Source organism: Panicum hallii, chromosome 8, assembly GCF_002211085.1.
Source record: "Panicum hallii strain FIL2 chromosome 8, PHallii_v3.1, whole genome shotgun sequence".
Classification (NCBI taxonomy): domain Eukaryota; kingdom Viridiplantae; phylum Streptophyta; class Magnoliopsida; order Poales; family Poaceae; genus Panicum; species Panicum hallii.
In genome coordinates this window covers 16,931,987-16,944,738 of record NC_038049.1, presented here as the reverse complement: position 1 = coordinate 16,944,738, position 12,752 = coordinate 16,931,987, and the positions used below count along the sequence as shown (strand labels likewise).

The 12,752-nt window shown below is 41.0% G+C and overlaps 1 long non-coding RNA gene across 1 annotated transcript; it reads right to left on the bottom strand.

Annotated features, from left to right (window-relative positions):
- Positions 1–10,875: 10,875 nt before the first annotated feature.
- LOC112903365 lies at positions 10,876–11,453 on the bottom strand. The gene is made up of 3 exons (XR_003230791.1): positions 11,391–11,453; positions 11,052–11,161; positions 10,876–10,936 (listed from the first exon to the last, which is right to left on the bottom strand). It is a non-coding gene; the product is annotated as an uncharacterized LOC112903365 (long non-coding RNA).
- Positions 11,454–12,752: the final 1,299 nt, after the last annotated feature.

Here is a 12,752-nt window from a genome sequence, read left to right as displayed (position 1 = left end):
TGATATATCCTCTAATGCATTACCTAGGTAATAAGAGTATTAGAATTAGAAGTAGATGCATGTTTATCACTATTGATTGACTTTATAACAAGTTAGATCTCTATTTGACTAAAGAGAGCATCAAATATACTATAAATATTTTGCTCCACAGATTCAAGCTTATTATTTAAATGAGAAGCAATAGCGCCATCAACAATATTACCAATCTTTGTTTCAAGAACAGGTTGTTTACTCATATAGGGTTTTATCTCAAGTTGTGGAGGATCGTAGATGACATCCTTGATCTTCATGAAAGCTCCTTGTCCATTCACGGACAAGTGTGACATATTATGTTTCATAGCTTCTTCTTCCTACTTTCAGATTTCGTTCTCCTTCTCTTCTCGGATCTTCTTCTTATATCATCAACAGCTTTCTGATTCTTGATCGAGAGATGCTCAAACCTCGGCCATACAATGTTTTCGGCATCAACCTCACTGATCTAAGGTATCTTACCGGCCATGGCAACCGGCTTTTTCTTCCTAGCGGAGTTGCTAAAAAGTATATTAACGCAGAAGCATACTGCATCAAATACTGAGCACATCACCCACAACATGATGGGGGCGTATCTTGCAGCGCTGCTGCGCAAACCAATCAAACTGGTTCGGTAAGCTAGCAAGGCCGGTTTCATCGGGGTGCCCGATGAAGATCCGATGTACCCATTGGAGCAAGCGCATCTTGAGTTATTCTAGGGTCAGCAAAACACCGGGAGCATCCTCAAATACCGTAGAGACAAGATGTGTCACGTAAACATGCATCAATATATCACGTAAAGCATAATATCGATCTGCGCAAAATATGCACTTCTCAAGGTTACCAAATAAACATGCATCACGTAAAGCATTAAAAACAGCACGTAAATGATCAAGATGTGCCTCCATGGATTTGCTGTAAATCAATATATCATCAAAGTAGACGACAACAAATTTTCCAATGAAAGCACGTAGAATCTCGTTCATTAATCTCATGAAAGTATTAGATGCATTAGTTAACCCAAAAGGCATGATTAGCCATGCATATAACCCGAACTTAGTTTTAAAAGCAGTTTTCCATTCATCTTCCAATTTCATACGAATCTGGTGGTACCCACTACGTAAATCAACTTTGGTAAAATCAACTCTGGTGGTACCTGAGCACGTCACCCGCATCATGATGGGGGCGTATCTTGCAGCGCTGCTGCGGAAACCAATCAAACTGGTTCGGTAAGCCGACGAGGCCGGTTTCATCGGGGTGCCCGATGAAGATCCGATGTACGCTAGCCCGGGAGGGATCCCGTTGGAGTAGGCGCACCTTGAGTTGTTCTAGGGTCAGCAAAACACCGAGAGCATCCTCAAATACCGTAGAAACAAAATGAAAAACAATTGTATGGGGTTAGAAAAGCTAGGTTTGTGTTTGATCGATTGGATACCCTGAATTGGCTGTAGCCCTTTATATTTATATTTAGAGATTGGAAGTCTTACGCCATTAGGAGTCGAAACCCTAACAAATTTCATATCAGATAAAATTCAACTCCTAACTCAGATTACATACTTAAAACCGATCTGGCCGTTTCAGAAATCCGTTATGATCGGTTTTCCTGGATCAGATCTTTCCAAAGTCATAATCCCTCATCTAAACTTCAAAGCAGACGTTCTGTATATGCATTTCGATCGTACCAGATTCTATCAAAAGCCAGGGTCAACCAAGGACCAAACAACCACGCAGGTCTTGCCTGTCATGGCGGGTAATTCTAATGGTCTAGTCTTGGTGTCGGATCAGCTATTCAGCTCCACACAAGAAGACGAACTAGCTGAGTTTGACGGTAGTCAATCTCTCCCTCTCGTTTCTAATTAAACTAATAAGCCATTAGCAATATATATTCATCATCACGTAGCTGGCTGACCAATTAGACACTGGTCATACTCCGAAAGGCATCTAGGTTCTCTTGCTAAACTGATCATTATATTATCAACACTATGAATAAAATTTGTTTGATCATCTAATCACCATCACGATGAATAATTAATTAGCATAATTAAATATTCAAAATACTTGTAACTCGGCTAGACGGCTACCACATTACTTAATCACATGATCATCCACACGAGATGTCAAATGTTGTTGTCAACAAAGCGGAAACAAATATTGCAGCAGAAGGGATAAAGCACATGCACCCGCTGGCTGCGATTTAGTACAGATGCTTTAATTATTCGCCGCTTCCCACCGCATACAAACTTGAGTATTGGTCATTCTTAGCGGCCGGTTTTGTTTCACTGTTTCCAAGCCAGTAACACCGTCCAAAGTTGAATGAAATTAACTACGAATGAAACAATCCCTATAATGCAAGGTTTCATCTTATTGTTTTTAAGGCTAAGCCATAGCATTTAATTCAGACATGATGTGAAAATATTTAATTGGACAAGTAATTGGATGAAATGAAACTCTAGTTCTCAATAGATACGTGGAAGAGTTTCAGCGCGTTAGAAACATTGTAAACCGCCATGTCATCATATATGCTTAAGTGACACATCATTTATGTAGAATGAAACTCACACTGAGACTGACCTTACAATCAAACATGGATCAAAAGTAACGGTGTGCATATATATATATATATATATATATATATATATATATATATATATATTAGTCCACTTATCAATTTAGTACCACAACCAAAGTATGGTGGAATGTTGAGAGCATAAAAGCAGATCTAGATAGGTACACTAGAAAAGATGGTATGCATGGCAATTGTGGGCTCACATTATTTAGTTTATTCTAGCCTTCGAGGTATCGGGTATAAATGAAGAGCCATCATAAATGGCAGGCTACACCTGATTGGAATCCGAGATATGGCACAACAAATTTACAGCAAGAGGCCTAACATGTTTCGATGATATGGGATTTTCGTTTCTGATATGCATTCATGCCTATACTGATACGCTCGTCCTTTTGCCTATATTTGCAAAAGGTTCTGCATTCCTTGTCCTATCAGGCGCTGCTTGCTTCCCCCTGTTTTCGAAGGGAATGTTGCCAGAATTTTTTCCTTGACTAGTTCGATGCTCGTTGACAGTTGCTGAAGATTTGCACCTACCTTTGAAGCAATGATACCTTTCAGATGCTTTGGTCGACCTTAGCATTGGGCATCTTGGTCCGTTCAGATGCAAGTTGTGCATGAGCATGAGATTTCAAAAGATTTTGGGTGAAGTCAACTACGGGAGGGAAATCCACATGATTCTTCAGGAAAGTTGAAATCCAGCTTTTAGGCTATGGCAACCTCCAGCATAATTCAAAATGCCCGAATCCAGAATTTGCCCCTTTGAACGGAATAAAGTTTGTCATAAAGGGCAGCAAATACATGGGCGGATCATGTTGCAGCTACTGGTTTGCTTACAAAGTTATTATGTACTTGGTACATCTGTAAGGTAAATTTATGGGACTCTTGTGAAAATCATGTCCTAGCTTAGCTTCTATCACAAAATATGCATCTATTTAACATTTTTTAATGAAGGAAGCTTTATTAGCAATAAAGTTTCGGCTTCTGCAACAAGTTGAAAAAAGAACAAAATCAGGGCAGAGCACTATAAGCAACACCTGAGTAAACATTCTCTCTGAAGGTCTAGAATTTCCGCGCACCTCCATCCCTACCATTGGTTTTCAACTCAACGCAAATGGCACCATACCTTTATTGCCATTTGAATGGAGCAAGAGGAGGTCACAGTTTCCATCCAAAGAAATGTGGCAAGCATCATGAGCATACATGTACATTATCAAGGTCAAACACTACAGCAGTGATTCTTTTGTAGCACTAATATAAACATGCTCTTTTAGGAGTCTCACGATTTTCACAAAAGGGGTGATTTAGCCAACTATACCATGGCATAGCCTTGAATCAAAGAGATGATTAGGCAATGCACGACGTATACCTTTAGTTCTCCCTAAAACCACATCATGTATTCCTTTCGAGGCCTATATGGAAATCAAAGATGATCTCTAAATCTTCTTTTTCTCGAGAACATGTAGGAGAGCAGTGTATCTTTGTATTAAGAAGGAGAAATTCTCGGAAGGTTTACAATGTGAGCTATCTGTAGGCGCTCATGGCGAACCAACACAATGTAAGGTTTACATCAAACATGATCTCTAAGCCCACAACAAGCACTCTACAATGATGTCAAGGCCTTGCACTCGATTCTTAATTAAGAATTTTTACATGCGGCGAGTATACTGGGTAGCTGCAGCTGGCATCATTATTGGCAATGGAAACCACACTACTTTTTTTTTCCTTGGATCAAATCGTAGCAAGATATGGTGATGCAAGCGTGATATGTCCGTTTTGCTCCCTTTTAAGACCGCATATTGTGCTTTTGAGGAATGCCTATATAGATAGCGCAGATTTGGATCTCTATCCAATACATAGAAATTCCAAGATAGTCTCGTTGAAGGTCTGAAATTCTTGTGGACCTCTATCCCAACCATCAATTTTCGACTCGCCGTGAATGACACCGTATATTTGTTGCCATCTGAATAATGGAACGAACAAGAAGATATGGCAGATGCCATTCAACGAAATGTGGCAATCATCACCTGACCCCTTTCCTTGTCCACACTATAAATACCTCGGGTATGCAACCAGGGATGACACAGAGACACCAAGCTCAATAGAAACAGCCATGGCTGAAGGCCTCAACAGAGCAGGTGGAGAAGAAGAGGGCGGCCTCACATGGGGATGGAGAGCCCCTTTTGGTAGCCAAGAATGACTTGCCTATGCGTGCCCTCTGTTGGCATATATCCATCAGCCATGGGGACGGCAAAGTGTTTCTTGAGAAATTCTTGTGTGATGGGTAATGCGATGTGGCTGCATCGGCCGGTCTTCTTGGCTAGCCAGAGGGCTCTCATCCACCATGCCATGCCTCCCTCTTCAAAATTCTCCAGATTTTTGCTCTCTGCATGTGGAATTTGGTGATGTATCCTGAACCCACTCTTGGTATTCTTACATGTTTTTCATTTCTGGAAATGATTTTCAAATCTTTGTAGGCATGAGTTTTTTTCTTGTTTCTTATATGCAGTTTGGGTTTAGACCATTCTGTCGTGCTGATTGGAGAGCATGCATGGTTTTAAAGTTCATCACACAAGACACAGAAGGGAAGCATATGCATGCCACTATCGAAATATTTGATTTGATCTCACTTTTTTTGAGCAAACAATATGAAGCTTAGCAGCCAGCCTAACATATTACTACTAATAATCTACTATGCTGAGTTGCAAAACCAAGCATGTGACTACTACTATACTCATAGAAAATATAGAATGGCCTTTGCATGTCTACTGATGTTGCTGCTTCTCTGTAGGTGATCGTCATGTTTGTCAGTTATGCAGTGGCAGTCACCAGATCCAAAACCAAGCATGTGACTACTACTAAACTCATAGAAAATATAGAATGGCCTTTGCATGTCTACTGATGTTACTGCTTCTCTGTAGGTGATCGTCATGTTTGTCAGTTATGCAGTGGCAGTCACCAGATCCAAGAAAACTACTGCCAACATTCACGGCCACGGGGGCACGAGGAGTTGGTGTCTGCTTGTGTGCAGCTAGCGTATAAGACCCTGATCGTCACGCGTGTAGTCCACTGCACGCGCGGCTAGTTCCAACGTGTGCTTTCCCGTTTGCATGTTGCATTCAGGATTTCGTCGTCACATGTACAACGGCATGTTTTTATTTACCCCTCTAGAAATCTTGTCATGACAAAGGAGCCATTGCTACGATATGAAAATTGTTTTACTGTAAATATTGGCGTAATACGATATGCACAAGTACACTGTGCATCAGATATCGATCTTATCACAAAACATTTTGAGTATCAGTGCTTCATTAGGCCAGAGAGTGTGGGCCGCGATGAAATTTGTTTATCGTCAATGAGTACAATTAGTTTTCCATAAAAAAAGTAAATTTTGTGTCCAATTAAGGAATTTTTCAAATTTTAGTGAGCTCCTAAATCTCCCAGGTGTAATTATATAGGTGAGAAAAACGCAGTTGTAATAGGGAAAGCTTCCATATTGCTCGTAATAAATTGTGGCAAAATGTTAGTCCATTATTATTTATTAGCAACAATGATATTACTCAACAAAGAATCATATATAAAGATATTCAGCATGGCTATTTCCAAATGTATAATACCTTTTTGTTCATTCGTTCTACGAAGATAATGTGTACCCTGTTTTAGATCGTTGTCTTTTAGTCACGGCATTAGACCAGTCCTATTATTCAGAAACTTATTGCAAATATTAAGTAGAACTCATTCTTAAAGCACCTTTAATAATAAAACAAGTTACAAAAAGAAAAAAGAAATCTCTATATTTTTTATTAAGATGAATGGTCAAGGGCCATGTCCAAAAGTCATCTGTGCAAAGAGCAGAGGAGGTATTTCTTTCGTCACAAAAAGGGGGAGTATTTCTTTCCTAAGAGAATAAGATATATATTTCTTGTGTTAATTTATATATCTTCGGATATCCATAAGTATGAGGAAAAAATAATTTTCACACTTATCCTTCTACAGTTTAATTCATGTTTTCGGAATGCTGAAAAAGTACAACAAAAATTAGGATGCACAACTAACTTTAGAGTTGAATATTCGAGGTTAATGGTAAAATTCACTTTAAGTGCCGGTCCTAATATGGTCTGATCCAACTCGTCCAGTTCCTCCATTGTCTTGCTCCTCTCTCCCTCTCTCTCCCTTCTTTCTCTCGTTCCCCTGTCACCCCCTCTCCCAGTTGCCCCTCTCTCCTCACCACCCCTTCCCTTCCGCACCGATGGATGAGAAGCCGGCGCATGCGCGGTGGAGGCTGGTGGCCGGTGCGCGAGCAGCGGGGAATGAGTTGGGGGCGCGGCAGAGGACAGCTGCCGACGAGCGTGTAGTGGAGGCCGGCGGCTGGCATGGGGGACGGCCAGCGTGAAGGCGGTGGAGGCTGGTGGCCGATGGCCGTGCTCGACGGGTAGTTGGGCTGCCATGCTTGATGGGCTAGTCGGTCCGGCCCGGCCCAGCCCGATCAAGCCATCATGGTGCTGTGCCTGGGCTGCCGGCTTAGCCCGCAGACCGGCACGACACGACATGGTTAATTTTCCGGATGTCGTCGGGCCGTGTCTAAACCAGGCCCATGCCGTGTGGGGCCATGCAACCCATTTGACCATGTACATTGTATATGGAGACGAAAAATCCCATTTTCTGGCAAATTGTGCCTGTTGGAAGAAGGCATCTGATGGCAAGGTTTCCCGTTTGGGCAGTCGTGACGTGGCGAGCATTGACTTTTACTCGACTCCTGTTTGTCGTGGCCAACGTTATTACGTGCGTTCTCCTTCGCTCGACACCACATCACACACATGGGAGCCACCGCACATTTATCTTTGTTTCTAGCAAAGCGTGAATGTTTAATTAAACGACGAGCGTGACTGCACAAATGATTTTTCATTTAGGTGAGAGAAAGATGTGTTTCAATGATTACCAAAAATATTTTTGATGATGGGATTAGATTGGTAATTTGTCGGAGAATCTCCGGTTAAAAAAAGTATTTTCTTAGTATTAGGGAGAGTTACGAGTTATCCCAGCGCTCTAACCATACATAGAAAATTCTTTCAAATTATGGTATCTCAGGACATAACCAATTTGATTGGAAAATAAATCCTTTCCTCCTAAATAATAGGTCTTGTCGATTTTTTTTCATGAAGCTGAGTCTTACAAAAGATAATATAGCTACGAAGAATTGGCACCAAAGAAAAAAGTGTTGTCTTTTCTAGTAACAATAGAACCATCCCATAATTGCTATTGCATTGTAATTTGGCTAAGTTTGTTTGGAGGATTGTACAAACTACCTTTGGCTCACAAGTTACAACCTCGTGGCAGTGTAAAAGAACATGTTTGCAGGAGGTAAATTCATAAAATCCAGCTGAACAAAAATGATCTACAAATCGGTAAAAATTATGGGACACCGTTATTATAACATGAGGTAAGTAGATGAATAAAATTCAAAGGAAAATATCATGATCTGAAACCTAAAAAAAATGCCCCGTTTCCAAATAAAGAAAGAAGAAAAACCTTGTCAGGCACGTTGCTTGAAACACCTTCAAGGTCGCAGCTGCGCCACCGTCGGCAGCCTCAGCCATCTAGGTCCATCCACGCCGGTGGCACTGATGATCCAATGGCGCACCATCGGCCTCGGGGTAGGGGTGGTATAAGACTCTTATCTTATATAATTTTTAGCTAAAAATATATAAAAATTAAGTTAGATTGTGAAGAGAGCGTTAGAGACATGATCCGTTACCACCACTGCAGGATAACCCGTGAGTACAATGACCGGAGCAGGGGGAGATGACAGAAGTGAATACCAACAAAGGCAGAGAGATTTTTGAGAAGGAGCCGGGCCAGCCCTTGCAAACAGTTTATAATCTTGCTCCTGAAGTCCCGATGATCCTCCATCGACCCAATGAAAATCCCTATATTATCTGCAGCCTGCTATGCGTTTGGTACTGTCTGTCTAGCTACGAGTCAATAAATTTCTGCAACAAACAAATAAAAAACTTCAAATACTTCCGCAAGCGCGAATCTAGTTTCCATGAATGAAAAACATTACACATGCGGGAAATGTTCTGATTGTTTCATAAAAAATGCTAGTGAAAAATTCGAAAATCCTCAGGATACTATTTCTTTACATTTTTGCTGGCAGGCAATCACTAGTTGTTTTCTTTGTTTTACACTTGTCGAGCATAACAATTAGTTCGACAAGATGCCATTTGTAAAGAAAGAGCAGAAAAAAATAGAAAAATGGCAACACAATATATATGAAAAAATAGGCATATCTGCATGGGACAAAATCGTGTAATGTATGAAAAACGAAGTAAATTCTGTACTAAAGAACTTTTACAAAAACGCCTGGTACCTTTACTTTGATGTGAGCAAGCATCGCCTTCTTCTCCTCAGTTTCACACCACCTCACTAGTTCAATGCAGTGATAAATTTTTAGCTTTTTGAGCATGGGTAGCTTTTGTATGCTCTCTGGTAAAGACGTGATGCCGTTGCAATCGATGATGGCGAGTTCGTTGAGAGAGATGAGGCACCCGATGGTCCCTGTCAAATCATTCAGGTTCGAACAGTACGAAATTTCCAATTGTTGCAGAGAGATGAGGTCTGGCACCCATTGAGGAAGTGCTGTCAAGCTTTCAATATGTTTCAAACATAATGACTGTAACAAACTGAGATGCCCCATGGAACCCTGCAATGGCTGCACCTCGTATCTCTTTATTGTCAACTCCTTAAGTGATGCAAGCTGACTCAACCAATTTGGCAGTTCTGGTTCTGGCTGGCCCCGGCTCTCCAGAGTTAGCGACTGGAGGGAGGAGAGTGCTTGCATGATCTCTGGCGAGCTGCTCAGATTACTGGTCAGAATCGCTGTAGTTTCGTCTAGTTCAATCTACCAAGTTATCGACTTCTATCAAGTTCTTGTAAGGCTGCATGTTTGATCTCTTGCTAGTTCTTAATAGAATTCATAATTTATCCTATGGTAATCATCAAGTTATCGGATTTATCTAACCTTTTCTGCAGAGCATCTATAGCCGATCTCTTTGTTGGTTATTGTCACACCCGATTTTAAGAAGAAACCAGATGCATCTCATATGTGCATTGTGCATCAGGAATAAGTTCACACACATATGATAGACAATACAATTTTATATTTGAAACAATGCCATAGTATTAAAGTACTTTGTTACATGACCGAAAGTCTTATTCTTAAGCAAACAAATGAACGTCTTTAACTAGCAGCGGAACTTCAACTTCACGGGCAGATGACTGAGAGACATACGCCTCGAACTCCTCGAAGTCTTCAGGGAACTCTGGACAATTATCTTATTCTGAGCAGCATTGGTTTTAATAAAGTAAGCGTTAGTACACTTATGGTTGGTACTCAGTAAGTGGAGTAAATTATACGACATGCAAGGTCAATTTTAAGAAATAGCTGACATGGTTTGACACGATAAGCACTTTTAGTTGGTCAAGTTTTATTTAGCAAGCATTAACTAAGTGTAAGTATATATCATAAACCCTTAACTAAGTAAAAGAGATAAGTACCAACAACATAAATAAAGAATATCAATTTACATCATCTTCAAGTTCAATTATCATGTGAGGGTCCAAGCAGCTCTTAACCGTGAGCACGGCTGATATATCAGTTTTCACTCTGCAGAGGTTATACACTTTACCCACAACTCGTGTTTTTCTTAATGCCCGGGTTTGCAAGGCCCTTAAATACTTCCGAGGTGAATGACAGGGATTTACTATGAGGTCTTTACAAAGATTCCCTAACTTGCAATGGTTTGCTAAGATTTCAAGTCACAGTGGTCATAACCCTCGCTAATGAGGAAGACACCTTAACCAGGATCATATCTAAGCCTCAAGAGGACCGAGCTATACCCCATCACCACACTCCCCTCGTGCCCTTTTGGTAAGACCATTACAAGCTAAAGTTTCTAATTAATTAGCCAAGACCAGAGCTATATAGTATTGTAGTTGCATTGTTTTTCTGGATGGTTCTCCATATTCCAATTAATGCAATGATCTTATAGTTATCACCATAAAGGTATTCCAGAACATGAAGTAAAAATAAGAGTAGTATTATTTCCAAGTTAACCGACCATAGCATAGCATAGCTACAATTTGAAGTAAACAACCAAGATTCAATCAAGGAAGTACAATAGAAGCTAGGCATATCCTTAATTTGGGATCAATCATGTTATAGACACATGCATGCATATAAAGTAAATGTGTGTATATTGAAAATTATTAGGACTGGACTATGATCAAGGACCACTTGCCTTCCTCAAAGCACTGCTGCTGCTCAGGAGCGTCTTCAAAGCCTTGCTCTTGCGGATCCTCTACCTGCGCACCATATATCGCACCACACAAGTTCATATAAGCAAATAAGTATAAAAAATAAGAAATAGTACACCAAACAATATAAACAGAATGAAATAAGGTTATGAAGCTACTGTACATGTTGCAACGATCGTGTGAGCGCAAGAATCGACAGCATGAAGAAGCACGACATGAGGAAGAGATGATGCCTCGGCACAAGGATCATTGGAGATGCCCATTCTTCATATACTGTTGGGAGGAAGGAATCAAACTGCCGTCAGGTGATAATTGTCCAGAGTGCAATGGGCCATTTCGGGATAGCCAATGGTTCAAAAGACCATGTTTTGATGACAGGAAGTAGAGGCCGATCATCAGGGATAGGCGTGATTATGAAGAAAAGCATGTTTTAGTTGATGATCGGCTGGGGGGGCAGAGTTACGGTAAACGATCAGATGAGAGTAAGTGTGGCAGAACCAACCTGAATTATACCGGCTCAAGTATGCGAGTCCATTCACGAGGGCTCCAACGTGCTTCAAACGGTATAATCCCTTGGCCTGTCGGGTAACGTCCTGATAAACCACCGAATACAGGATCAAATAAGGTTACCTCACACGAAGGTGAGTCCAGAGATACAGTCACCATCATATTTTACATCACAGAGAATTACATTACAAGGGTTTCCAAAAGTAGTATGAAGTTCCAAATTTAGAGAAAACGTTACAAACTATTAAAGTTATGGTTTTTGGCAGCGGAAAACATACGCGATGATCTATAGCACGTCGATAAGACGGATGTCATGCTAAGCCCGGGCACGACATCACTCGATATCATCAGAATTGGCCGGGGACGGAGCTCATTCCACGGACCATCCATCTGGAAGAGTACAGGGCCAAGACAGGGGAAGAGTAGGGTCTTCAAAGACTTTACCTGAAAAACATAAAGCTAGCAAGACTGAGTATACTAATACTCAGCAAGACTTATTTGGAATTGGGTATACTTTAGCCCATAACTAGACTCATGAAGGCATTGTAAAGGTTCTGGGTTTATTTTCAGCTGAAAAGCAACAAAGAGTATAATCTACTTTCAAGTTTTAGCTTTCAGGTTCTAGCTTGATTAGCCATTCTAGGTAAGCACCTATACTAAACAAGCAAGATAGATATTATCATCCATCAAAAATTATTTCATCCATAATTATACTTTTGACTCGATGTGGCAAAACGGATAAGCAGTCTCAATCCTCGTGAGAGGCGGACGATTCTGAATCGAATTTAACCTTGCAAGGTAAACCTAACACACACGCTTGGAACACCAACAGGTCGTTCCGAAGCAACCGTTTCCCTTATATTCCGGGTTATGGATCAGGGCCACCACAAGCGACTGCAGGACCGTACGCACAACAATTGTGCAGGACATACGTCTGTAGCGCGACTACAAAACCTGTATTCCTGTCTGTCATGCAGAACGTACTCCCACACGTCGGTGCGTGTAAACATAAAATAAAAGTCGAGTGGTGGAAACGTGTCCATTTGCCGGGCCATTCGGGTACTAGGCTTACCGCTTACCATATTTCGCGGCATGTGGCTAGTACTTTCAAATGCTTAGCCACCACTACCACACATTTCGACCTTAAAACTTTTATCAAAACAGACAGGGTAATCCTCAGGTCATGATACAGCACATGACCCTGTCCATCATCCTTATAATGGTTGCAGAATTGTAAACATGCAACTCTTATATCACGCGAGTGACAGGTAATCACCCGACTTTTACCGGTCCTATTTAGCAGAGCATCTAAGCGATAAGGATTTGGGTACAATACATTGGATTCCTAAGATCTCAT